This window comes from Ambystoma mexicanum, chromosome 3p (genome assembly GCF_040938575.1).
Source record: "Ambystoma mexicanum isolate Mex_15411 chromosome 3p, UKY_AmexF1_1, whole genome shotgun sequence".
Taxonomy (NCBI): Eukaryota; Metazoa; Chordata; class Amphibia; order Caudata; family Ambystomatidae; genus Ambystoma; species Ambystoma mexicanum.
The window spans coordinates 1221813480-1221839753 of NC_090925.1; the positions used below are offsets into that span (position 1 = coordinate 1221813480).

At 45.6% G+C, this 26274-nt stretch overlaps 1 protein-coding gene across 3 annotated transcripts in view; it reads right to left on the bottom strand.

Annotated features, from left to right (window-relative positions):
* Positions 1–26274, bottom strand: part of SLC4A9 (solute carrier family 4 member 9) — a 1170242-nt gene that overhangs the window by 1025639 nt on the left and 118329 nt on the right. For all 3 annotated transcript variants that reach the window (XM_069652671.1, XM_069652669.1, XM_069652668.1), the window contains exon 2: positions 11767–11917. The gene's annotated coding sequence lies outside the window, so the exon portion shown is untranslated. The remainder of the gene's footprint in view (positions 1–11766; positions 11918–26274) is intronic.

Genomic DNA, 26274 nt, shown 5'->3' on the forward strand with positions numbered 1-26274 from the left:
AATTTGTACAACATGATGTAAAGGTGCAGAAGTCCGAGTTGGACACAAGGGTGGCATGATGTTGGGTAAAGACATTAATTAACTCAACAAGAAAGTCCAAACCAAACAACACCTACAAACTCCTCTGCAATCTAATAAACGCAAGATCCATGTCCAAACACTCAACAGAGATCTTCGACCTACTCTATGACAACGACATTGATATCCTATTCATCATAGAAACATGTCTGGACGACAACTACAAAATCACACTCCACAGTTGCCTTCCAACCGACTTCAAATGGTTTCAAATAAACAGAAAAAAACAAAAAAAGGAGGAGGCATCGCAATAGCATTCAAAGAACACCTGAGGTTAAAAAACGGACGAACCACTCAACATCCTCAACTGCGAAACCATGGTAATACACCTAACGATGAGTCCAAAAACCAACATCACATTCATCCTGGTGTACAGACCACCGACATATGATGCAACCTTTGTTGACAACTTAATAGAAGCCATCACCAACTTAGCCATCAACCACGAACACCTAATCATCCTGGGGGACTTCAACATTTGGTTTGAAGACAGTCACACCAACTCCCACAACTCACTCCCTGAACAACTCGCCACCATGAAACTACAACAACTAGTAAGAGGGGCAACACACTCGGCAGGACACACCCGCAAGGCAATTTTTGCAAATCAAAAACTCATCACCACGGCACCTCCGATATAAATACTGTGGAGCGACCACCTCATCATCCCATTCATGGTCACCATGCCAACCCAAGTACGCATCCAACCTCCTAAACTCGCAACCACCACCTAAAGAAACTGGAAACACGTCAAAGAAAGCAACCTATTTGAACAACTGGAATTAACCAAGCCCTCAACTAAGAACTCCAGCTAGCTGACCTAGATGGGAAAGCGGAACTACTACACAAATGAATTGCAGACACAATAAACAACATCGCCCCAGAAAAACCATTCACCCCATCAAAAAAAAGAGCAATGGCAAAATGGTTCACACTACTATTACAGACCATGAAAAAAGAAAACAAAAAGATGGAACTGGAATGGAGGAAAGAATACAACCCAGACAAAAAACACTGTTCCAAAAACAAATCCGCGCATACAAGAAGGAAATTCAAAAGGTGAAGAGAAGGCATTATGATGACAGAATCACCAATGCCACCAACACACAAAAAGACATGTTTAGCATAGTTAAAGAGATGACAAACCCACCAGGCTGCGATAACACCCCAAACCCCTCAGAGAAACTTTGCAACGACCTGGCAGACCATTTCAAGAAAATAATCAATGACATCCGACAAACCATACAAAAAAGTCCAACCAACCACAACATACAACCAAACTGACCGAACACAGAACCACAGCACAAACTCAAAAACTTTCCTAAAATATCAGCAGAGGCATTCGCAATGCTGGTAAAACTCAGCAAGAAAGCTGGATCACCCATGGATCCCTGTCCACCGGACATCTACAAATCAATCCTCGCACAAGGAATGCCAGCAGAATACTACAGAAACCTTCTAAATCTATCACTAGCAACAGGGACTGTGCCGAGGATCTTCAAATCAGCCTATATCAAGCCACTTCTAAAAAACACAAGTGGCGACATAGAAGACCTCTCCAAATACAGACCAATCTCAAACATTCCCTACCCGGCAAAACTCCTAGAAACCTACATATATAAACTCGCCCAAGAGCACATACAAAAACACCAGCTGCTAGACCAAGCTCAAGTCGGTTTCAAACCAGCAAGAGGAATGGAAACAGCACTACTCTCCATCTAGGATGACCTTAAAACTAACGCAGACTCAAACACAACCTCAGCCCTCATTCTACTCGACCTCTCCGCAGCCTTTGACACAGTTAGCCATGACACCCTGACCAAAAGACTAGAAGACATAGGCATAACAGACACAGCACTACTCTGGACTAAATCATTAGCAGACAGAACAGAAACCGTATGGATTAAACCATTCAAATCCACTCCACGAGTTAACGACTGTGGAGTACCACAAGGATCCTCACTATCACCACTATATTTTAACATCTACCAGACTCCGGTCATCAGAATCTTCAAAAAGTACAACATTACTTGCTACAACTACACCGGTGACACTCAAATCATCTACAAAATCAAAGACAACAAAGCGGATCACTCAACTCTAATTGACTGTCTGAAAGAAGTCTCCAACTGGATGAATGCCAACAACCTGAAAATCAACCCAGGAAAGACCGAAATCATGATCATATCCAAAGACCAAGAGAACGAAACCGCCATCCCATGGCCAACGGAAATGGGAACCGCACCAACACCATCTAAGGTGGTAAAGAATCTGGGAGTTTTGATGGACAACACCCTAACCTTAGAACCACAAACAAACGCAACAGTGAAGAAATGTTTCTTCCTCCTCCACACAGCAAGAAGAATCCTACCTTTCCTCTCCTTCACGCACAAAACACTCACTATCATCGGCCTCATCATGTCTAGAATCGACTATGCAAACAGTCTCTACCTCGGAATACCAGAATATCTCATGAAGAAACTACAACGAATCCAAAATGCCGCAGACAGACTACTCCTCAAACTATCCAGAAAAGACCACATCACTCCTGCCCTAAAAACACTACACTGGCTCCCAGTAAAACATTGCATCACCTTCAAAACCATGTGCATAACGCACAGGGCAATCGGAGGACAAGGAGCAGAATTCCTTCAAAAGAAAATAACAGTCTACAAACCAAAGAGGCCCCTCCGATTCAGCAATGAAATCCGCCTGGAAATAAAATCACACCTTAGACTGAAACAGAGAAAAAAGATTACTAAACTGGAAAGGACACTGACAGCCCCAGAACTGACAGGGAAGCTCCCGCAGTACCGGGACGGAAGACACCAGATAGACTGAAACACAGGTGACGCCCATGGAGACAGTCAACTACCCCAGACAATCCCACCAACAACCTCACTCCCCTACCCCCTTAGTTGCCACCAGGTGCCAAGTGTCAAAAAATACTGACAATCACCACACTAGCTGAATGGTGTACATTGGCAGGTGCTCTGGACACAGGAGTAGGAAGGGAGGACAGGTGGGGTTGTGAGGGAGGCTGTTTGAGGTGGAGGGCAGACGAGAAAGGGGCATTGAATGCAAGATGGGCCCAGATCAGATCAGTGGGGCATCAGGAGAGACTACACAAGCCCAGCACCTCAATTCAGGATAGAGATGCCAACTAACCAATGCCACTAACAATTCCCCCACCCTCTGCACACACCTCTCAAACTCCAAACCAAACACAACCACAAACCTACAGCACAACAAACCACACAAACTTCACTACATTGCAACAATACAACAAAAACATATATAGACTTCCACAACAGTACACAACGACTACTAGCTGCAAACACCCCAGGCCCAGCCAACGGACCCACCCGGCTGAGGCCGCCAACAGCACATCACCGCTCTCTTGCACTTTTCCTGCTTTCTCCCACTAACTCGCCCTCCCTCCCTTTTCTTTCAGAGCCACCAGCGCCAGGCGACCACTCCGGTGGTGATAGTGAGCGGTACAAATGTCCTTTAACATTAACAAAGGAAAAAAGGTTGGAAAAATACAGCTGTCACTAAACTAAGAGGGGTTTCTCTGCCTCTAAAGAAATGAAAATGTCACTAAGTCTGAAAACTAAGTCAGTCCCTGTAGTGTCCAAAGAAAACCTACTTCTGCCCCCAACATTAATATACAGCTATAACTATGCCAAGAATGTCTTTACTTCAAATAAACTGTGTTCTTGGTGTTCTCAGTAAACAGAAAAGTCTCCAGGCTTGTTGGTAATAAAGTGATGCAAAAACAATGTTCAAAAATAGCAAATTCCAAAACTAGGGGGATGGGCTTTTCCCCTAAGTGTATTATTGGTCCAAGAAACTGGTTAGTACACAAATAATTATCTATTGTATTCCCAGTCTTTCAATTCCCCTCGCATGGCATACTCCTCTACCAGGTATAGGTTTTCACTTTTACAACTCCAGAGTCTATATTCTCTTGGTTTCCAATCTTCTAGGGGAGAGTGAGTCCCAGACTCGCAAAAGTGGTTCTTATAAAAATGTCTCTTCCACTGGGTCCCAGACCCTTCTAGCTTTAGACTGTGGTTTCTGATATGGGTGCGGGTCCCAGACTTGCATATCTTTGCTGCTCCTTGGTTCACTCTCCTGCCAAGTATGCAACTTCTGGGTCCCAGACCCTATGCTTCTTGTTTCTTTATTCGGGTGTGGGTCCCTGACTCTCACAGGTTCGCTGCCTCTTGGTTCACTCTCCTGCCAAGTATGCAACTTTGGCATTCCCAGCTCCCATGTTGCGAATCGAGGCTCCAACAGCTCCATAGTGAATGGTGGGATGACCAGCAGTTACGCATGCGTCTCTTCTGCTCCAGTTGCTCGGCCTGGCTTGCAAGCAGCTTGCGTTTGCTGTGGTTGCCTGGAGGTAAACAACAACCCTGTCAGTCCTACAGCTGAGACCTTAGTCAGGCTTTGCTTCCCCTCGCTTTGTGGCTTCTTACTCTGCCTGCCTGGTGCAGGCGGGCCACTGTTCCTCCTCAGAGGATGGATCTCCCTCAGCTTCACATCTGAGCTTCTTTTGAGTTTCCGCGCCGGCGAGCTGTGTTCATTCCAACACTTCACATTGCGCAAAACACTAACCACTCACGTTGTTTCCTCCGAGTGATCTTCCTCATCACAGTACTGGATTTCCATTCTGAGGCAGAACACTCAGTATTCTCTACTGAGTGAAGGTTTCAAGTATATTAGAGTCACTAACCTTGCAACAGAGTAGATTGGTTCTGCCTGCAAAGGAAGGGGAGGGATTTGGTATTTGAGAGGAGACTGCGTTCATTACGGTTGAAGAATACTGCGTTCTCTTAGAACAATCATCCCCAATTCCACAGTGGGCTTCCGTCCCCATGTGATTTCCCCCTCTTTGTAACAGCCACAGGGGGATTATTGTACTGTGGACGCACCACCCTGGCCCCATGGGAAAGGGCTCCCCCTAGAGAAGAAAGAATGATATCCTAAGATTTGTCACAATGAGCAACAACATCCTATGCCCCTACCCTGTAATGGGCAGTTTGGGGGGGAAGGGCAGAGCAGACTCAGTAAGTTAATAAATGAGGGAATTGTTTATACATCGATAAGTATATGTCAAACTGTTTTCAATATTAGCAAATCTATATCATTTTGTTAATTGAGTGTTATAATTAAATTTGACAATAAAGATATTCCAAAAATAATACTTAGCTGCACCTTTTCTTTCCTCTTTCTTTCCACAAGTCCAAGTGACCATGGCATCCATACCCACTTATCTTGATTCCCATTAAAACTTAGGCGTATCAGGTAACCACTAAATGGAATCATGAACCCACATCATCACAGCATTCTGTTTCCTTCGCTAGATTGCTGTCTCTCGCTGAATTACCTTTTCGTACTCTTCATCATTTGTCATGTTTTGCCTGCACGCAGAAGGCCCTGAAGTGCTGCAGTATAATATTAATCCATATAGACCCAACACAGCCCTTACTCCACCAAGGTGTATCGCAAGGTTGTAGCACCCAGGGGTGAATATTTCACATTCTATACTACTAGCCAAGCATGAAAAGTCCTTCCACCACTCAATTGTCCACCTACACACAGCACACTATTACTTACTGACCAAGAGTAAATTATCACTTGCAATTGGCTAGTGCAGTTTTTGAGGCCTCGTAGTACCCACATTTTCAAGGGCACGTGTTGGGGAGATTTCCTTCTCTGTACACCTAGCCATCATCAAGGAACCATAAAGCTGGCTTTTCACTTGTGATTAGCCGATGTGGGAAAGCCACCATGCTTGAATCCACAAGCATCCATCTAAGTACCATTTCAATTTTGCATGAATTAGTGAAAGACCAACGCTTTGTTACTTCCATTAAAGGCCACAGAATTTCTGAATTATATATGAAGTGAAATAACACACAACTATCAGCCCAGTGCGGTCACCACCACCTACTGCTCCTGAGCACGGTAATTACAAAGGTACTACCTCAATGCGCTTAACTTTGACAATGCCTGCTGCCTCTTACCCATCATATGTTCTTACCCACACGCCTGTCCAGTGTACTGCCACACTCGCGCTTCTTGATCTTGAGGCGCCGCGCCCTGCAACCTCTGAGACGCACGATCGGCATGATCAATGTAATGCTCCCACTACATCAACTCATACAATTGTACTACACTCTACTGGTATTGTGATTCCGTATGTTTTAAATGCACAGAACACCATTCCAAAGGTGTCGCTTGCCCTGATTGATCCAACTGTGCTTTATACTCCTACTGTTCCTTGCCATGACTGTTCCAACTACACCACATGCTCCACACACTGATTGTATTGCCCCAAGTATGCCGCATGCATCTATGCCACATGTTCCGAGTGCTGATTGTAGTACCCCAAGTATGCCACTTGCCCCGATTGCCTCAATTGTGCCACATGCTCTGTTAATTGTATTGCCTCAGGTATGCCAACTGTGCCACACGTTCCAAGTGCTGATTGAAGTGCTTTAAGTATTTCGCATGCATTGAATCCTTCATTTAGCGCCCTAGCTGAGCCCTACAATCTAAACATACATCTTACTGACCCAATTATGCCTCCCCATGCACCGAATACTCACTTCACCACCCCTATCCTGCCTCATGCTACAAACAAATGCTGTAGAGCGTAGCGAAATGAACCCTCCTCCCTTATCCTAGCCTGCCAAGTTCAGTACCCTGAAGAGGCTTCCACCTCTCTAGACCTTAGCAGAAGAAGTCCCACAAAGACTGCAAACGCAAACTTTCAAAACCCTTCTCTATCGATACTGACCAAACCCAAAGCGCAAAACTCCAAAGATCTACAGCAGCCAACCCAACCGAGTCACTGCTGTCATCGTCAACTCCATCTAAGTCAGCCAGCATCAAAGGCGTGGACTCATCAACGCCAGATCCTTACTTGCCCACACCCTCGACATCTCTAACCTGATTACCACGAACCAACTTGACCTACTTGTGGTGACAGAAACTTGGCTACACACTGCAGCCTGTCCAGCACACTTGATGGCAATCCCAGAGGGTTTTACAATCTGTAGGAAAGACGGAACCTCTGCCAAAGGAGGCAGAGTTGCCCTGATTGCTAGGTCCTCCTTGTCCTTCAGAGAATCTACCCAACACCCTTTTCCATCAGGGGAATTACTCTCCCTCCCTAACACCAATACTATCATCTTCCACATACTCTACTGATCTCCAGGCCCCATCCTCTCCTTCGACAAGGACATAGCGCTCCTCCTCTTAAGAGAAACCAAGCCATCATCTAGAGTCATCATTCTAGGCAATTTCAACCTAGGCCTCCATGACAATTCGGACCCGACTGACACAATCATACAAAGCAGGTTTCACCCAGCGCATAGACCAGGCCACACATGACAAAGGCTGAATATTGGATTGGCTGGCTGACCTGAATGGACCGACTAACGGAACAGCCAATTCCCCTTACCCCTGGTCAGACCATAATGTCATTACATTCACTTTACCGAGACAATCGCTCCCTAAAGCTGCACCACATCTGGCACCAGCCTCCTTTGCCAGAAATACCCATAACATCAATAGCACCAAAATGCTCCCATTACTAGGACCTATCACAGATTACAACCACTGGCCTGGCAACCCAGCCACCCTAGTAAACCTGTATAACACTACTATCCTTCAAGCCCTGGACAGAATTGCCCCACTCAAGCTCTGCAAACCGAAACCTAAAGCTCACCTTAATTCATGGTTTACACCTAAGCTTAAAAACCTAAGAACAAACAAACGGATTGCAGAATCCCACTGGAATAATGCACCTTCAAACTCTAATAGAGAACTCTTCGTCATTTCAGCAAAAAAATACAAACGTACCATAATCCAAGCAAAGAGTTTCACCTACAATGAGAGAATTGCCAACGTCAAAAGAACTCTTTACCATTCAAAGGGAACTGGAGACACCAAAAAGTCTGCCTGAATCCTGGTGTACTAACATCCAGAATGTACTTCTAGACAAAGTATGTATGCTACAAACCAAAACAGCCAACAGAAAAGGCAAGTTAGCCACCACAATCTCTCTCAATAACTCCCTCAACAACCTCCCACCTTGCCTTCCATTCAAATGTAGACCTGTCTCCATTGCTGAAGTCACTAAAATTGTATCCAGCATGAAACCTTCTAGATGTCAGGGTGACAATTGCCCGGCACCCCTCATTAAAGAATGTGCCACTGAACTAACCCCGTTCATCACTTCCCTCATTAACAAGTCTTTCGCTGAAAGCACAGTCCCCAAGAATCTAAAAAACACACGGGTCCCACACTCCTATAAAAAAAACATTGAAAAAAAACACACTAGACCCTAATATCCCTACAAATTACTGTCACATTACCATGGTTCCGTTCTTCCTGAAAAGGTTAGAATGCGCAGCATATCTACAGATCCAAGAGCACCTAGAAACAAATAACATATTGGGCCTGCACCAACCTGGCTTCAGACCCAGGCATGGTACCGAAACGGTGCTCTTAGACCTGAAAAACCAGATGGACTTGACAATGTCTATCTAGCGATGCTACTACTTCTAGACCTCTTAGCAGCCTTTGATTTAGTGAACCACAACATTCTGTGCCATCACCTAGCCAGCACCACCAACTTCTCCACAGATGCCATTGCCTAGATCGAATCCTTCCCATCAGAGCGCACAATAAGAGTCTTCTCTAACCTAGCAAGCGCCGCCCCAGCCGCTGTTCTCTGTGGAGGGAACTATGACAAAGAGACTGCTACTTTCAATAATATCTATTTGATCATCCAAACGTGGCTGGCCCAGAATGAACTCTGTTTAAATGACGATAAAACTGAGCTCCTGCTAGCCGGCACACAAACCTGCCTTAAAAAACTAGACCAGAAGTATTAAGCTTTTGTAATAGATGGGAACACCATCACCGTTTCAAGAGGTCAAAACCTTGTGGGTATACCTGAACTCTTCACTAACCTTATCAAGAAAAGTCAACGCTACTATCTCATCAACTTCCTATACAGACAAGCTCATTAATGCTTGCAGACCTTATCTCACACCTGACAGTTGCCTAACCTTAGCAAGAGCCCTTTTCCTGTCCTTACTGGATTATTGCAACATCCTGTTGGCCGGCACCTCTCAACAGTATCAAAAAACTCAAGTTATTCAAATTAACACCCTTCGAATTGCACTAAACATCCCTAGCAGAGAACATATTTCAGAAACAAGACACAATGCCCACTGGCTGCCCATCCAAGACAGAATTAGATTCAAAATACTGGCAATTACATACAAATTCCTTATTAATACGGCCCCCAAATACCTCACTAACCTCTTGACCCCAACACAAACCACCAAACATACACGCGCCTCTACAGCCTTTCTCCTCACAGTCCCCAAATTCAAAAGATCCAAGTCCGGTGGACGTAGCTTTCCAGTAATAGCTGCCAAAGAATGGAACACTCTTCCCCCTTGCCATCAGATCCAAACCATCAAACATTTTTCCGCAGAAAACTCAAAAGCTAACTCCTCACATTCAAACGTCAGTACCAGCCTAGAAAACACCTTGGCTTCATGTAAATATTTGTAAATACCTGGTAGACCTGTAAATATTGTACACTGTAAATCATACATTATATTATATGATATGTTAGCTCACTTCTATGCATCTGTAACTATGTCTGTAAATATCGGCCCAGCGCCCAGATACCTACGGGTTAGGCATGCTTTACAAGTGTCAAATAAAATTTTTAAAAAATCAAAAACATTAATGTATATTACACAGCAGCCATAAATAGAAACCAAAGCAAATTGCAGCATGGGAAGCATTATTGACTGTTCTACTTACTAACAAAACCGAAATTTCTGGACACTTGTAGCAAAAGGAAATATTAATGAGTTAACTGCAAAGAAAGCCAACATTCCAGAAAATGGGGTTGGGACACACTTTTCACTTGCTTTAAGATGTGAATGCAAGTCCAATATAGGCAGTACATTATAGGCAGTACATGATTATATGGTTCCTCCAACAAAAGTGTAAGTCATAAAGTCGACACAAGAAGCCAAAAATTGATAATTCATTTATTGACCTTGTAATGATGAAAAGTTAAGTCGGCCATGTCGTGAGATTTTAACTTGCAGACTATCCTCAGGTCAGAGACCAACGCTTTACTTGTGTAGCTATCCATATTATAAACACTTTGTTTTATTTCTTCTGCAGTTGTATTTACAATGTAATTCAAGGGGGCATCTGTTCTGTTACAATAATTGCCCATACAAAGTAATCCTAATAGAGTACATGCCAGGTGCAAAGCAACTGACAGAACATGAAGATGCAGGTGAGAGCTCAGTGAGCAGAGAGGCGCTTCCATATACCAGACCCTAAACTACTGGAATGGAGTTACAAATAAAATGCCTCCTTCTTTTGCGATAGACCTGAAGCTAGGAGGCATCCATTGTACACTGTTTGCACTTAAGATGCAGGTCAGAAGATGTATGATGCTGTTCAGTTGAGTGAAAATAGTAAATGGAAACTGTAGTTCAGTGGGTGCATCAATCCAAAAAATGCCCCATCAACACATGCTCAAGGAATACTATGTGAAAAATGTACCCAATGGCTTAGGAAGTGCAGGAAAATCTCCCGAAAACAGCACTGAATGTTCAAGTCAGGTAGAATTTAGATCATTGAATGTTTTTAGAGGCTATATTAGAAGGTAAGGTTGTGAAAATGGTAGATGGTGAGTGACAAAAAAAGGACATATTTTCCTATAAAAGTGTTAACAAGAAAGATCGGACACTGAGAAATTCCCTGAAAATACTTATTGAATATGAATTTGTTAACATGGACGTAGCATTGAGCAATCCTGCCTTCAAGAACCAATCATAGCATATTTCTTTGAAATCATTTATCAGTGCTGTGTTTTCACATGCAGAAGCAAGTTCCCACATACATTCTAATATGAAGGCTCAATTTCAGGCTGCTAAATTACAACAGAAAGCCATCCTGGCAAAGGAAATGTGGACATTCACAGGTTCCAACATGCAGAGCAAAGTTACCAAAGTAATACCACAAGAAGTGTATTCCTTTTTCATGTGGTGAAAAGCAGAGAGAGAAGAATGTGTGAAGCTTCCTGGTTTAAAATATGCATTTGAACCAGAAGGCTGCAGCTTTCTACAATTTCTTCTATATGCCTAAAAAAAGGCAGGCTTTACTTGATGTAACTTAAGTAAAGGTAAGACATACACATAAACTTCTGCTTCAAGTTTCTGTTGTCCTAACAACACATTCCAAAACTTGCTGCCTATTCTTGGTGCAACTTCTGTATTGCGTGTGTTCCTTTTATCAACTACAATAAAATTCTCCAGCTTGAGATATCTTTGGCTCATGAATTTGTACACCACGTGGAAGATAATGGAGGAGTATATGAAAAGAAGATAGCTGTACTTTCCGGCAGATTATTTGGACTTTCTGGAGGAGCCTACCTGCTTGAAAGAGAACCCTTCATGCGGTTTTTTAATCAATCTGATGTTAACAGAAAAGCCAAGGATTGAAATCTTTTCGAGAAGTAGAACTGGCATGCATTCTATGTAAAACCGGAAGTTTAGCAAATTCTATTTTGAATGTTGAGAGCATAGAATCTACATGCAAAATGGATGAGGATGAAATGCTTACAGACTCCCAAAATGAACGCAAGAAGACCAATTGTTCTGCGTGCGGGCCAACCTTCACTGTCTTCAGCGCAATATTACAAGAAGTTCTGAAGCAAATAACTTGCATAAGTGTTCTGCCGGATCTTTCAATTCCATTGACCCTCTGGACATATCTGGAAAAGATAACAAAATATATTTGTGAAACAGATTCAAAAGGTGTTGTGACATTAGATTTGTGTCTCTACCACCCTGTGTAGCTACTAATGTCTCAACAGTGTCTTCGTGATCAACTTTTCTTATGACACAGTGAACTGTGTATATGTATGGCATTACGTCATTAATTGATCCGGTATTCCTGAGATGTGGGATGTCTGGTACTATGAGAGTACTGTAAAAACAAACATGACAGGCAAACATATTTCATGTGCGTAAGTAGCTGAGTCGCACACTGTACACTGTATACCCAGACTTGTTCCTTCAAATTCATCTATGTGCAGACATTCTTAATAAGGTAGAGGAATTTTAAACCAACTATATCAAGAGATGTAATATTCAAGACCTGATTGCAACCATGGAGAAATATAATATACGATATTAAGGAGTTTGACAGTGTTCAAGAACAGCCTTGCTCGACATTTAAAAAGACACAGGATTACATAGCAATGGTAGAATCTTTATTGCAAGTACTAAGATCTGTAAGATGTGGTGACTGGAAAGCACAGATTTAATCAGTAGAAGTAATCATTTGATATTTGTTTACATTAAACATTCATAATCAATCTTGGACGATGGTATACTATCTTGTAGAAAGGAATGTTTTGAAAGTTCTAAATCATCCAATATGGGATGAGTTTCAAAAAGGAAACTAGGTTGTGAGGAACGCTAATTTTCCATTCTGCGCTCTTGGAGCTGATGAAACTGTTAAATCTCAAAATAGAGCTTTGAAGGCTACTGGGGGTTTAGAAGGCACAACACAACACTGTAGGGCACATGCATGTTTTTGTCAATAGCACCAATATGTGGCACATACCTGAATAGACAATAAGCATGATGGATACTAGTACAAACCGCATCATACAAACACTACAATTCTAAGGAAGCAATAAAGAAGGTGGACACTGCAATAAATAAATCGCTTATTGAACTTAAACAAATGGGAAATCCATGTTCATATGATGGTTCTGAACTTGTCAACATTGCCACCCAGGCAGTTTGTAGTGAGAATACTACAACAAAATGTTGGTCAGCTCCGTGCTCTTGGAATTAAATTGTATGCCGAGTTCAGAAGGCAGTGAGCCATCTCTGAACTTGGCGCCGTGAATTTATGGGATCCATTCAAGAAAAGACTAACTAAATATGTGTTAAAGCACCAAAAATAAAATTAAAATAAGTGTCTGGCACTGTTAGAGTTGAGAGCAGCCAGATCAGTATTTGTCCACTACTTTTTGTAGGCATACCACAACTTCAATTAGATTTACATGAGACATTAGAGCTCTATACATTCTCTGTTGTACAATTACCACTATTTAATGATGATGGAAATGTGCATCTTTGCCAGCATGCATTTCTTCCTGCATAAAAATAAAACTGATTGAAATACGAAAGTCACTACCACCACCACTGCAAAGCATGAGCACAAACAGCAAAGAAAGAACTCGAAAAACAGCAATTGCCAATACTCCACATACAAGGACTTGATCTGTTGCACCAATTGCTGATGGAACGGCAGAGGTAGAATATGTTAGTAAGTCAAAAAGCCTTCAGACTTGCAAAGATCGGGTTCTCCAAAAGAGTATAATGAAATACACTTCCAAATAATTGGCCAATCCACTACATATGCTACTATGAAGACGCTACTTTCATACATGAACACCAAGGTTGAATTAACTGCTTGCCTAACTCAGCTCATCCATGCTTCAGCATGCACAAATGGCAAAAAAGACTCTTTAGTGGCATGGCCTACCGATGTGGCTGGCTCACATTGTTCTTTGGACTGCCTTAAGAGGTAACAAGAGGAAGACCAAGATTATTCTTTATGCCATTAATGCCACAGAAGGAGGAGCTACAAAATCCTATATCTTTGCAGAGAGCACCCATGTTTTCATTCTTGCTAACATAAAGTGTCAAAAAATGCTCCTTAAGTCTTACTTTGTGTCTACCTCAAAACCATTATTTCAATTGCAAAGATATTCTTATCACCAGGGCCTGAATTACCTGCATTTTCTGCTTTGTCTGGTTCTGATTGCACAGCTACTTTGTCAGGGAAAGGTGAAATTCTATACTGGAAAACATTCACTACAGCAACTGAAGACAGGCTTTTTGCACTTATTTCACTAGCAACACAGAAACAAGTTCCTGAACAGGTACTGGATAAACTAGAAGCATTAATTAAGATTATCAAGGCGGTTAGCGCAGGTAGTCTTCATTCTATTAAAGACACGGAGGCGAGCATTATGCTTTACTCTTTTATTATTACTTCCTGTTAGGCAGAAACCTGTGCAGTTCCCTTAGGGACCACTGCAAAAGATTTAAGACTACAGGTGTTTGGCAGTAAACCCACTTGGTAGCAGTCTGTACCACACAGATTCACTTGGTAGCTGTGGCTGAGCAGTCAGACTTCCCTCAAGAAGAGTTAGGCAGTATACAGAGCATACAAAATAGGTACAGAAATACAGTAGCACAAACAAACACTGACCAGAGCTTGGGTGTCAAGTATATAATTATTTATTTAACACACACTTCTAAAACACACTAGCACTAAATTGGTAAGATAAGTTCAAAACACAATCACTATTATCATATGTACATCCCTGATTACTTGTTGGACAAGTCTTAGTTAACACCACTTATTTCCAGACAGAGGTGAGCGCTCAACGTTCGATGGCACTCCAACAAGTTAAATAAAAAGGGAGGAAAAAGCAGAATTATGGAAGCATACACACTAAACACTTTTTAAAGAACCACAGCAAGTTTAGGAAGGCACAGTCTACTGGTGAGCAAGGAAGTTTAGGCGCCAGGCCCACTTTCAAGGGAGCCCGGGCGGAAGATGCCCAAGATCAGACAGTTACACAGAGTCTTCGCAGTTGGTGGAGGTAGTTCGAAAAAGGTTTAGGTCAGTGCAGAAAAGTTAGCTATGGTGTCCCAGGCTAACCCAGGTTCGAGAGACAAGGATTTAATACACCCCGTTCAAACGGTTGCAAGGGAAGCCAGGCGGAACACGGTACCTTAAATGGAGAGGATCCTCCAGCGGGGGCAGTTGTTCCTGGCAGCGGGTGCAAGTCGCAGCGTCATCCAGAGGAAGAGAAGATATCGTTGTGGAGGAAGAAGGAAGGTCGTTGCACTGCCAGGGAAGAAACAGCCGCGGAGTTCTCCGGTACAAAGGTACTACCCTTTCGGTTCACGGTAGTGGTGAAAACGTGGTATCCCGGTTGCCGGGGTGCTTGGCACAGGCAAGGCGGCCATGAGATGCTCCAGGAAGGTGAAAAGAAGGTAGACTGGTTATCCCCACCAGTCGAAGGAAGAAGACTCTCTGGGCTAGAGATCTCCTCTGTCGTTGGGAAAAGTGGTGAGACGGTTCAGCAGGGCTCCACCGGTGGTGTCGTCGTTGCAGGCCGGCTCAGCTTCTCCCTCCTCGGATTCTTAGGTCCTGAGGCGACTTCTGAAGTTCCAGTCCCCAAAGCCCTGCTTTTATGCAGCACACCCCCATTTGCTCAGCCTAGCTGTCAATCAAACATGCTAAGTGGTGAGCCGGCTGGCTCACCACTTGGGCCAATCACACAAGAGTGCGACTTGAGTTACCAAGGTAACTCAGTCCAGGGTGCCTAAACCCTCTCCTACAACCCCTGTAGTACCCAGACAGAGTGGCACCACTTTTGGAGGCTTCTGTGGAGAAGCCCGCCAAAAAGTGGAACAAAGGGCTCGACTTGGGTTGGAGTCACAGAAGAGAACACAAACGCCATTTTAGAATCGAGTTCTGGCAAAAAATACCAACCGGCGAATTAATATTAAATAAATAAACCGGCGGTATGTTCGAGGCTATAAGAATTAAATAATTAAAGTTGGTAGCCTCGAACAATGGGAAAATCCCATAGAGATATATTCGCGGTCGAATATAAATAGTATCCACTGCCACCAGCCAAAACTCGATCAGGGGGGACGGAGACGTGCCCCCTCGAACAACAGACCCCGGGGCAATCGAATTGCCCCGACCAGTACGTCCACAATATGATGGTTTGTACTGGTTTCTGTTCATAATTTGGGACTAGCAAAGCCAATGGTGACTTTACATGCCCTGAGAGACAGTAGTCAGTCCCAGGGTATGGAGTCTATGTTGGGGGGTCGCTACGACATCCCTGGGTTACGGCACGGAGGGTGCTGTGTAACCCACATCAAAAAAACACGAGACCCTATGGAGTAAAAGACCTCATAGCCCATAAAACACATGGAAAATTAAAGGAACACCTAAAATCATGTCTAAGAGTGGGAGCAAAAGAATCTCACTCTTAGCAGGAGAGAAAAAAATAAACCCCAAAAACCCAGCAAAGCTGCTAGGGGACTCGCTAGGTTTGGGAAATTAGCCTTACAGAGAATTCTTCCTCACACTTCCCATAGCAGCCGTTTTTAAAACTTCAAACAAAATCAAACTTTCTTTTCTTTCTCTATCAAAGAGACAAAAATAGAAAGAAAAACAGTCAACTACTCCGACTGGGACTACAAATCCCCAGAAATCCTCAAGATCCTTGTAGTCTTCACCTCCACCACTACACCAATCCACGTCAAGCCCAGTCCATACATGACTTCCTGGCCAAACTCCTCCCTCTTTCTTTGATGATTCGACAACCATAACGAGAACTTCTTCAACTTAAACTGGAACCAAGTACAACCAGATGTAATTTCCAGACACTTTCGAGTATACTCTACCAAATCGATGCACCTTCTTCAACTGTTCTTTGTCTCTTCCCCTAGAAACCAAATCAAAATTACACTATTAGGGCGGAAGTACGCATTCCCCAAAACACAAACCTAACAAGAACATTATACAGGGAAATTTCAACCAATATATATACCCATAATACATGTCTTCTTCCATATGCACCATTAACATTTATTATCTAAATGACCATCTCTCATCATCATCTAATCCCTCCCCTTGCCTCGCGTACGAGGGTGGGAATAATGCTCGCCTACGTGTCTTGAATAGAATCAAGACTACCTGCGCTAACCGCCTTGGTAATCTTCATTCTGTGACAAGAACGGAGGCAAGCATTATGCTTGTTCAAAGCTTTCCAGCACCATGTTAGCCAAAGAATCCACTGCTTTGAAATAGAAAGTTTTGAACGTAGATTCTGAAGACCAATCTGCTGCTTTTAAAATATCATGTAAAGAGACCCCTACAGCAAATGCCTTAGAAGCCATAGCTCCTCTCACAGAATGCGCTCCACACATACGTAAGTCAATACCTGCCCAGCACATAACCTCTCGGACCCATCTAAAACGGTGGCTGTAGCCACAGTGTGAAAAGGCTTCCTACGTGCAATGAGCAACTGTCGTACACCTGACGGTCTCACACTCTGTCACCTTTTCATACTCTTTAATGCAGCGCACCACACACAGCTTGGGCTCATCTGGAAAATATGGATATGAAATAACTGTGGGTGTGCTCTTAGTTCTCTGCGCAATCTGAAAAGCTACTCCCTCTGGATATAAAATGTTTCTGTCCACTTCTAAAGCTTTCACATCTGAAACCCTTCTACACAACACTAAACACAACAACATCACTATCTTGCCCAAAAAACGCTGAGGAGACAAATTATCGTTATCTGGCCACTGCTTAAAGAGACGGAAAACCTTCTCAACATCCCACATCACTGAATATTTAGGAACTGGCAGTTTCCGCAATTTCACACCTCTTAAAAGTATAACTACCGCTGGATGTTCTGCAATAGGCCGGCCCTCACACCTTTCGTGACCAGGCGAAATCGCTGATCTATATACTCGTAGAGTACGAAAAGCTCTCCCGCTCACTGCCATTCCAGCCAGAAAATTGAGCACATGTACTACAGATGCTGAAACGGGATTAATACATTTTTGACTACACCATCCTGCCCACTTCTCCCAAGTGGCGTCATAGCTCCTAAGAGTAAAGGGAGCCCATGAGTCCCTGATACAATCTGCAACCTCTCTCGAAAGGCCAATCTGCAGCCTCTCTCGAAATCCCACTGTCTCCAGAAATCCTGCAGGCTAACAATTGCAGAGTCCCCGATCAAATCAATGGGTGACTCTGCCCCGTCGGGTAGCAAAGCAGATCCGCCTCCCATGGAATCAGTCTCGGAAAATCCGTAGAAACTTCCATCGGAGTCGGAAACCAAGCTTGAGACCTCCAGAGGCGGTCACTATCACCACCTCTTCACCCTCTCAGCGTACCTTCGCCAGGGTCCTCATTATCATTATGAATGGGGGAAATGCATAAAACATAGCTCCCCCACCCAATTGTGAAGAAACGCATTGGTCCCTAAAGCCCCGAGGTCTATCCTCCAGCTGTAGAACTTCTCCACTTGTGCTTTCAATCTGGAGGCGAACAGATCTACCTCCAGCAGTCCTCACAGACTCTGTAACCGCTCGAACACCTTCCTGTGCAACATCCAGTTGCTGGAATCCAGCAGATATCTAGAATTCCAGTCCGCTACTATTTTCTGGGCCCCTCACCAGTCTCTTCTCTAGGCAATAATGCCAGAAGTCTTTCGCTATCTCTGCCAACATCTTTGACTTCGTACCTCATAACTTGTTTATATAGCGTACCGCTGATATATTCTCCATCCTTAAGAGAATGCAACAATTTATTTTGCCCTTTGCAAACGCCTGCACAGCGCACAAACCTGCCAACAACTCTAGACAATGTATATGTAATCTCAACTCTTCTTCTGACCACCTTCCTCCGGTCTGCAACTGACCGCAGCTGGCTCCCCAATCTGATTCTATGACCATCTCGGGCACATCCCCAAACATCGCTATGCCATTCCAGGCCTCCATATTCTGAAGCCATCACTGCATCTCCATTCTCCCTCCCTATACTCCTCATCTTCTGCTGTGGCAACTCTAACGTGGCCTTCCTGGTGTCCACTACGAATCCCAGGAACTCCATCCTCTGCTTTGGATTGAGCTCCGATTTCTCCAGATTGAACAAGAAAACCAGGGGAGACAATGGACTGCTGACGCAACAAACTTGCTCCATCAGAACTCCCTTGCTCTGAGCTAGTATTAGGATATCGTCTAAGTAGATAATAATCCTGATCCCTCTGCTCCTGATGGCCTCCGCCACTGGTCTCATCCCCTTTGTGAAAGTCCATGGGGCCGAGGCCAGTCCGAAAGGAAGGCACGCGAAGTGCCAGCTGCGTTTCTTCCAGAAGAACCTGAGATAATCTCTGAACCCCTGCTCCACTGGGATCGTGAGATATGTGCCCTTCATATCTAATCATGCCAGCCAATCTACCTTGCGGAGCAGATCTCTAAAAACTCCAACCGCAGCCCTACTGCGGCTTGCAAAACCCAAGCATCGCCTGATATTGCGCGCCAATTGTCTATACATAACGCTGTGCGCCCCCCTACTTCGGGATAGCTTTCACTTTGCGCACCCATCTCCGGCAGGGCTCTGCTGACAAAACCTCCTCTGCCTCTTCTTCCGCAAAACCCTCTCCCTCTAACGGGGAAGAAAGCATCATGCTGTCTGCTCTCCCAGTACTGTGTCCTGGGTCCTTGAGGCCATCTTGAGAAAGAACGCCCGGCCGCGTGGCCCCTGTGGCGACCGGTCACGGCGAAAACTCGCCCCAGAAAGATCTTGCGGATTGAGGATTGCGCTTTCTCCAGTGCTGTGTATGTTACTACCAAGCGGGATATCTCTTTGCCAAACGCTTCGCCAAATAATAACCCTTTAGCTGCTTGGCCTGCCTCGTAGTTGGCGAGGTCTCCTAGCTTGCTGTCGATTTTCAAAAGCAGACTCCGTCGTGTCTCTGCTGAAAGAGCGCAGCTGGCGTTTCCTAGGAAACAGACTGCCCTCTGCACCCAGCTGGCGAGCGTAAGTGGGTCCACCGGAACTCCGGTGTCCCCGGCCCTTTCGGCCAAGTCCATAATCTTTGCCAAAGGACCTGCCATATCCAATACCTTGTCCTGACAGGACCTCCAGGCACGGTCGACTCCGCACCTGAAATCTTTCGTAGCCTTTGTGACAAAGGTAACAATTTTTGCATCCAACTCGGGCATCTCCATAATCTTACTTGGAAGATCCGGCCTGGGACACTCGGCCCTCATGCGGAATCGCACTTCCCTCTCCAGGTGTTTACAAATCCTGTTGGCCATATATTGGGCTACTCTGGGGCAGGGGAGCCACTCTGCGGAACTAGGATGTCTTATATTGTCCAGGTCGAACATATCCTCGACTTCTTCCGCCTCTTCCATGTCTTGCAGTATTTTGCCCTCACAGTCCACTCTGTCCTCCACTCCGAGACCTTCTTCAGCCTCTTCCTCCTGCCCGGAATCGCCCCCTTCATCGGCTGCCCCTGTATTTAGCAGCCCTGGGGTAGTGGGTCTGAGGTTCGGCACAGCCGTCTTCTCCAAGAAAGCTGATTTCAGCTTGTCAAATGGATCGGCAACCTCCCGGGGCTTCATCTGCACCCCTAATGCTTGACCCGGGGGGGGTAGCAGAGTGGGGGCACTTCCAGGTCTTACCCAGCCCCTTCTGCGCAGACACTCATTTCTTAAGCGTACTCTGCGAGGTTCCCTCACCTGGGCTAAGTTCTCTCGATCTTCTCTTGGGGACTGATGTCTGAATGAGGGATTCTAGCGCCTCCAGATGCTCCTGAATGGGTCTCACCCCCTGGGAAACTGCTACTGCTAGCGAATCCCCCAGGACCCTCTTGAATCTCAGGGACAGATCCCTGTCTCGGTCCCACTCCTCATTGCTGTACTCAGGGGGCCTTCTTCCATCTCAATCTGCGATCAGAATATTTTCAATGTAAATTCCTTTATTTATTTTTTCCAATGCCTGGTGTCTTAGTTGCCAATGCCTAGCAGAGGGCAGGTTGTGAGAGACACTCTGCACTACTAAATCCCCGTAATCTGGAGGCTCCATGGTCTGAGGCGCTTCAGAACACAATGCGCGGTGAAAACTGCTTGAAAACAGTCTCTGCACATGTGTGAAAACAGACCGGCCCGCTTTAACATCTATCTGGAGGGTCATTTCCTCTAAACCGCTACGCGGCTAGAAAGGACCTCTCCCATCGCGCACCCGGGCCTGAAACGAACACAGGGCAGCACCGGTCACCCAGAGCAAGCAAAGTAACTCGCGGCTCCGGTGCTCTCCCCACAGCTACCAATAAAAAAAACTTGCAGCCCCCGAAGTCTAAAGGCCGCAACTACCTGCGAAACGGTACCTCCTACAGAATCTTTATTATTATTGATTTGATTTTTTTTCAAAATACCGTCCGCTCACTCACAGCCTCATAAATGTCTGCCCATACGTCTCTGCATAACCATTCCTACATTCTCAATGCTCACACGCTCCAGACAGTAAAAAGGAGTGACTTATCTCATGGGAAGCAGCAAAGAAAGAGGAAGGAGTTTGGCCAGGAAGTGCTGTATGGACTGGGCTCGACGTGGATTGGTGTAGTGGTGGAGGTGAAGACTACAAGGACCTTGAGGATTTCTGGGGATTTGTAGTCCCAATTGGAGAAGTCTGGTTGACTGTTTTTCTTTCTATTTTTGTCTCTATAGATAAAGAAAACAAATTTTGATTTTGTTTGAAGTTTTAAAAACAGCTGCTATGGGAAGTAGTAATAAAAGAGTAAAGTTTAATGCTCGCCTCCGGTCTTGTCATAGAATTTGCTAAGTCCATGTGTCCAGAACCAGTATAACTAAAAGTGCAGAGTTGCCCTGCAATATGTTCTCTAAGAAACGGATGAGCTGGCATAAGTTACTGCGTGCAAGAAATGGGTTTGAACCTGCAAAGAATAGCGTCAAGTAACAAATCATGATCCAGAACATAGATGACCAATCACAGCTAACAATTAAAGCTCCCACTGTACATGGATGGTACATTGAGGATGGTAGAAATAATTTCTATTCTCTGTGAAATCTGATTTGCTGAAGACTACATTCTGCAGCTCATAAGATGGATGTTCGGGGTGAAGAAAAGATGTAGTCTACAGTATAAATATTTAGCAAAGTATCTTGTACAGACATGTGTGAGTGTGGTAATAAGATGAACTCCCCATCATCTGCAATGAGGGGGCAGAACCACAGATGGCCCGACTACCACATGATGTGCCTCTCATATGCTGGATTGAGTGGGATTCCCTGGGCTCCTCACCCTTCCCAGATGCTGCGTTATGTTTTCATCATTGATGACACCATGGCAATGGGACTACAGGTCCCAGGAAACTGCCCCTTGCGGGTCAGAATAAAGGGAGGAATTAATCTTGATCCACCAGTGGTTAACAAAACCCTGAAACCCGCATACCAAAGGGGAAGTCAAATTAAAGGCCACCCGTGGACCGTGCAGTCAGGTGGGAATGATAAACTAGTTCACCCTGTGAGCAAAGGCAACTGCAGAGCACTGCATTACTGGGAAAATGGCCACAAGGAATTCCAAGATGTTGCCAAGGGCATGGTGCATATTTGAAACTGAGGACCCCACAGGTGAAAAAAGAGTCATTTAATCAATTCCCCAATACAAGGAGACTAACAATAATTACCTAACAACCCTATTAGCGAACCAATGGAAAATGGGCAAATCCGAATACAGGAGACAGGGCACTGAAAGACTGACAAATCCCGAGCCAGTTTACCACTAGACCCACCGGCCCAGGTGTATAAAAGGAAATGGAGAAGGGATGTAAGGGAACGAGTAGAGAGGAAGCCGATGCGTTGCTTGTCGTTCCCTGGAGAAAGAGGGGAGACCGCCACCTAGACTGGGTAGCCTACCTGTTGGCATTATCCAACAAAAGCTCTACCACACTCTGGGCACAGACCATGTTGCTAATACCAGTAGTGTGGTATGAGTAGTGTGTATGAGGGGGAGCCCATATCAAAGTTCTTCCCCAGGGACCTGGAGGGCAGAAGACCCAAGTACTGGGTTATGTGTACTGTACTGTGTACTGTGACAAAGCCTGGAAAAGAAACAAAGCCAGTGAGGCGGCCAGAATTGTGAGTAATTCCTGGAGGAGGATTCCATTGGAATAATTGTTTGTATTTAATAGCGTGGGACATTGATAGATTAGGTTTCTGGATTCTTGTGTTGCCCAGTATTTGGAACATTTCTTTTATATCCGGGTTGGAGTTTCCTGTTGGTCATTACCTTTGGACTTTGTTTTGTGGAACCACTTGTCACAGCGGCCCGGTGGTCACTGTGGCTGTGCTGGAAATGAAGGAGAACCTTTGCTGGTGCTGTTACCTCTTTAGGAAACCGTCTTGTAGCTGTCCAGTCTTTTTAAGATAGTGCCCGCTATTCTCTGATCACCTACTTCAGTCTTGTTTTGGACAGCCTGTGGTGTGTCGCAACCCTCTTCTGAAGCTGCGTTCTGCAGAGGTAGATGCTGCCCTGCTTCTTTGTTCCTTCTCCCCTCCTTATGCTCATTCCCGCTTATTCTTCCTTGTGTTTCATTCCTCCCGAGTCCTTCTCCGCCTCCTTGTCATTCTGCTCCTTGCAGACTTGCTGTCATGCACAACAAACCAGTCTCGCCACAATGCACCCCTTTGATTGATACCCCAGCACACACTGTTACTTTCCCCGGGTTGTCGTCCACCTCCCGAGACATTTCCTCACCTAGGGTGCGAGGGAGTCACCATCACCAGCGAGTGCCGGCTGTGCGTAGAGGCTGGCCCGGTTTGTTGCCTCGTTTCCATTGGCAACTCCCATGGAGACTGCGTTCGGGCTGGAACACCCGATCGCGGTTACTTCCTGGTTCCGCGACGACTTCCCGATCACGTGTCCAGAGTTCCGCTCACGTGATCGGGAGCCGACGCACATAAAAGCCGGGAAGTTCGAGTTTCTCACCGCTTTCAGTGTGGAACTGGCACTGTTTGGGTTTGGCGTAGAGCGAGTGTTGGCGGAGGCGGGACAGTACCTCGCGGACGTGCCCTATATGTTCTTTTATGTCCTGCGAGTATATCAGGATGTCGTCAAGGTATACTGCCACGCATACGTCCAACAAATCGTGAAACACTTCGTTCATGAAACGTTGGAAGGTAGCAGGGGCGTTACAAAGCCCGAAGGGCATGACCACGTATTCAAATAATCCGTAGCGAGTACAGAAGGCTGTTTTCCACTCGTCTCCGGAGCGGATTCTGACCAGGTTATAGGCCCCGCGGAGATCGAGTTTTGTGAAGATGGTAGCGTGACTTAACCTGTCTAGTAATGGGGTGATCAATGGTATTGGATATCGATTTTTTATGGTGATTGAATTTAGTCGGCGGTAGTCCACACAAGGACGCAGATCGCCCTCTTTTTTAGGGACAAAGAATATAGGGCTGGCAGCCGGAGAGGTGGAGGGACGTATATGACCGACCTTCAAGGCTACATGGATGTACTCCTTTAATGCCTGTTCCTCCGAAGGAGATAAGGAGTAGATGCGGCCTGAGGGAATCGCGGAATCAGGAACTAGGTCAATGGGGCAGTCGTAGGATCGGTGTGGTGGGAGCACCTCCGAGGAACCCTTGTCAAAGACCTCATGGAAATCACTGTATTCTGTAGGGAAACCAACGGCAACAGCCCCCACTACATGAGGCTCCAGAGCCATAGGGACATCATCGTGCAGTGTGAGCTGCGCTATGGCCCCTAGGGCTCGTGGAGGTGATTCAGTGTCGTCCGGTGCGGTGAGACAAAAATTCTGACACGTCTCAGATTCAAAATGGACCTGCCCCGACTTCCAGTCAATCAAGGGATTGTGTTGATGCAACCAAGGAAGACCCAGGATGATTCCAAACTGTGGCATCGTAATCAGATCGAATGTGATGATTTCCTGATGCGTGTTTTGTATAGTGAGGGCGATCGGGGCGGTTTGTTGCTTAATAGGGCCTGATATCAATGCTGTACCATCCACCACTTGTACTGGCTCTGGATGTTGCTTGGTGATCAGAGGTAGGTTTAATGATCCGGCCAAGGTTATGTCGATGTAGTTGCCCGTGGCGCCTGAATCGATGTAAATCGAGACGACGTGGGCGGTATCGGGTGTAGGGTTAAGTGTGGCCTGTACCAACACTGGCCTGATCCTGCCAAAGGCGGGGTTCCTGTCCGGGGAAACGGAAGTACTGCTTGAGCCGGTCCCCGGGTCGAGCACTCGGAAAAACCGGATTCTTGAGCTTAATGCGTCTGGGACATGACTTTACAAAATGGCCATTTAGGCCACAGTAGAAACAAGCATGGTCGGTTCTCCTGCGATCCCTTTCTAGTTGCGTGATGGGACTGCGAATGCCACCTATTTGCATGGGTTCGATGCCTGTACCAGAGGAAGAGGAAGGTGAAGTGGCAATGGGGATTCCTGTTTCAAACCGACGTTCGGAACGTCTTGCGTCGATTTGCAATGCGAGGTCCACTAACTCAGTGTGGGTCGTGGGCAAGGATGGGACCACAGCCATAGCATCTTTCATGGTGTTATTGAGCCCCCTATAGAAGATGACTGCCCTTTTTGGTTCAGGCCAGGATGTTTCAGCGGCTAGCTGGTTGAAACGGGCAATGTATTCTAGGAGAGAACCCTTCCCTTGAGTCAGGTCTAACAGCTCGAGGTCCCGAGATTGGGCTTTGTGACGTGTGTCGAACACACGGGACATTTCTGTGACTAGTAGCTCAAAGTCGTACAGGACAGGGTTGTCGTTTTCCAACAAGGGGTTGGCCCATTCTGCCGCGGTGCCGGCCAGATGGGACAAGGTAAATGCCGCTTTAGTGGTGGCGTCAGGAAAAGCCTGAGGTCTACAGAGGAAATGTAATTTACACTGATTTATAAAGGTGCGAAACTTTCGGGGGGTCACCGTGGAACCTCTCTGGGGCGGCCAAGGGAAAAGGCGTGGGCATGAGTACTGGTAACTGAGGTGCTGCAGGGGCAATAGGAGGCTGGGGAACAGTCGGCTGAGCAGTTGGGGGTTGTGCTGCAGCAGCGGCCTCTCCGAACTCGGCATCAGCGGGCAAAGGATATCGTGTGCTTTGGATTAAGTCTAGCCTCTGGTGTATCGTAGCAGTAGCGGCAACCATATCCGCTCTTAGCAGTGTGAGTGCCTGTACCAAGGCAGCCACGGGGTCCTCAGCCGTAGGCGCCATACTCTCCACGATGCAACGGCTTCACAGTCTGTCGTGACTTGCCGCGTAGTGAAGAGTAATGGGCCTCTGTCCACAAATCACCTACAGGGAAGAGTAAATAAACTCCCTGTGCGAGCTTTGAGGCCACAGGTGGTTTGTTGGTTCGCCGGATCTGATGACGCCAAGGACCCCAGAGGCTGTTAAAAGGAAGTTTATTATTAGCACAGGCAAACACAGTACTTTGGTATG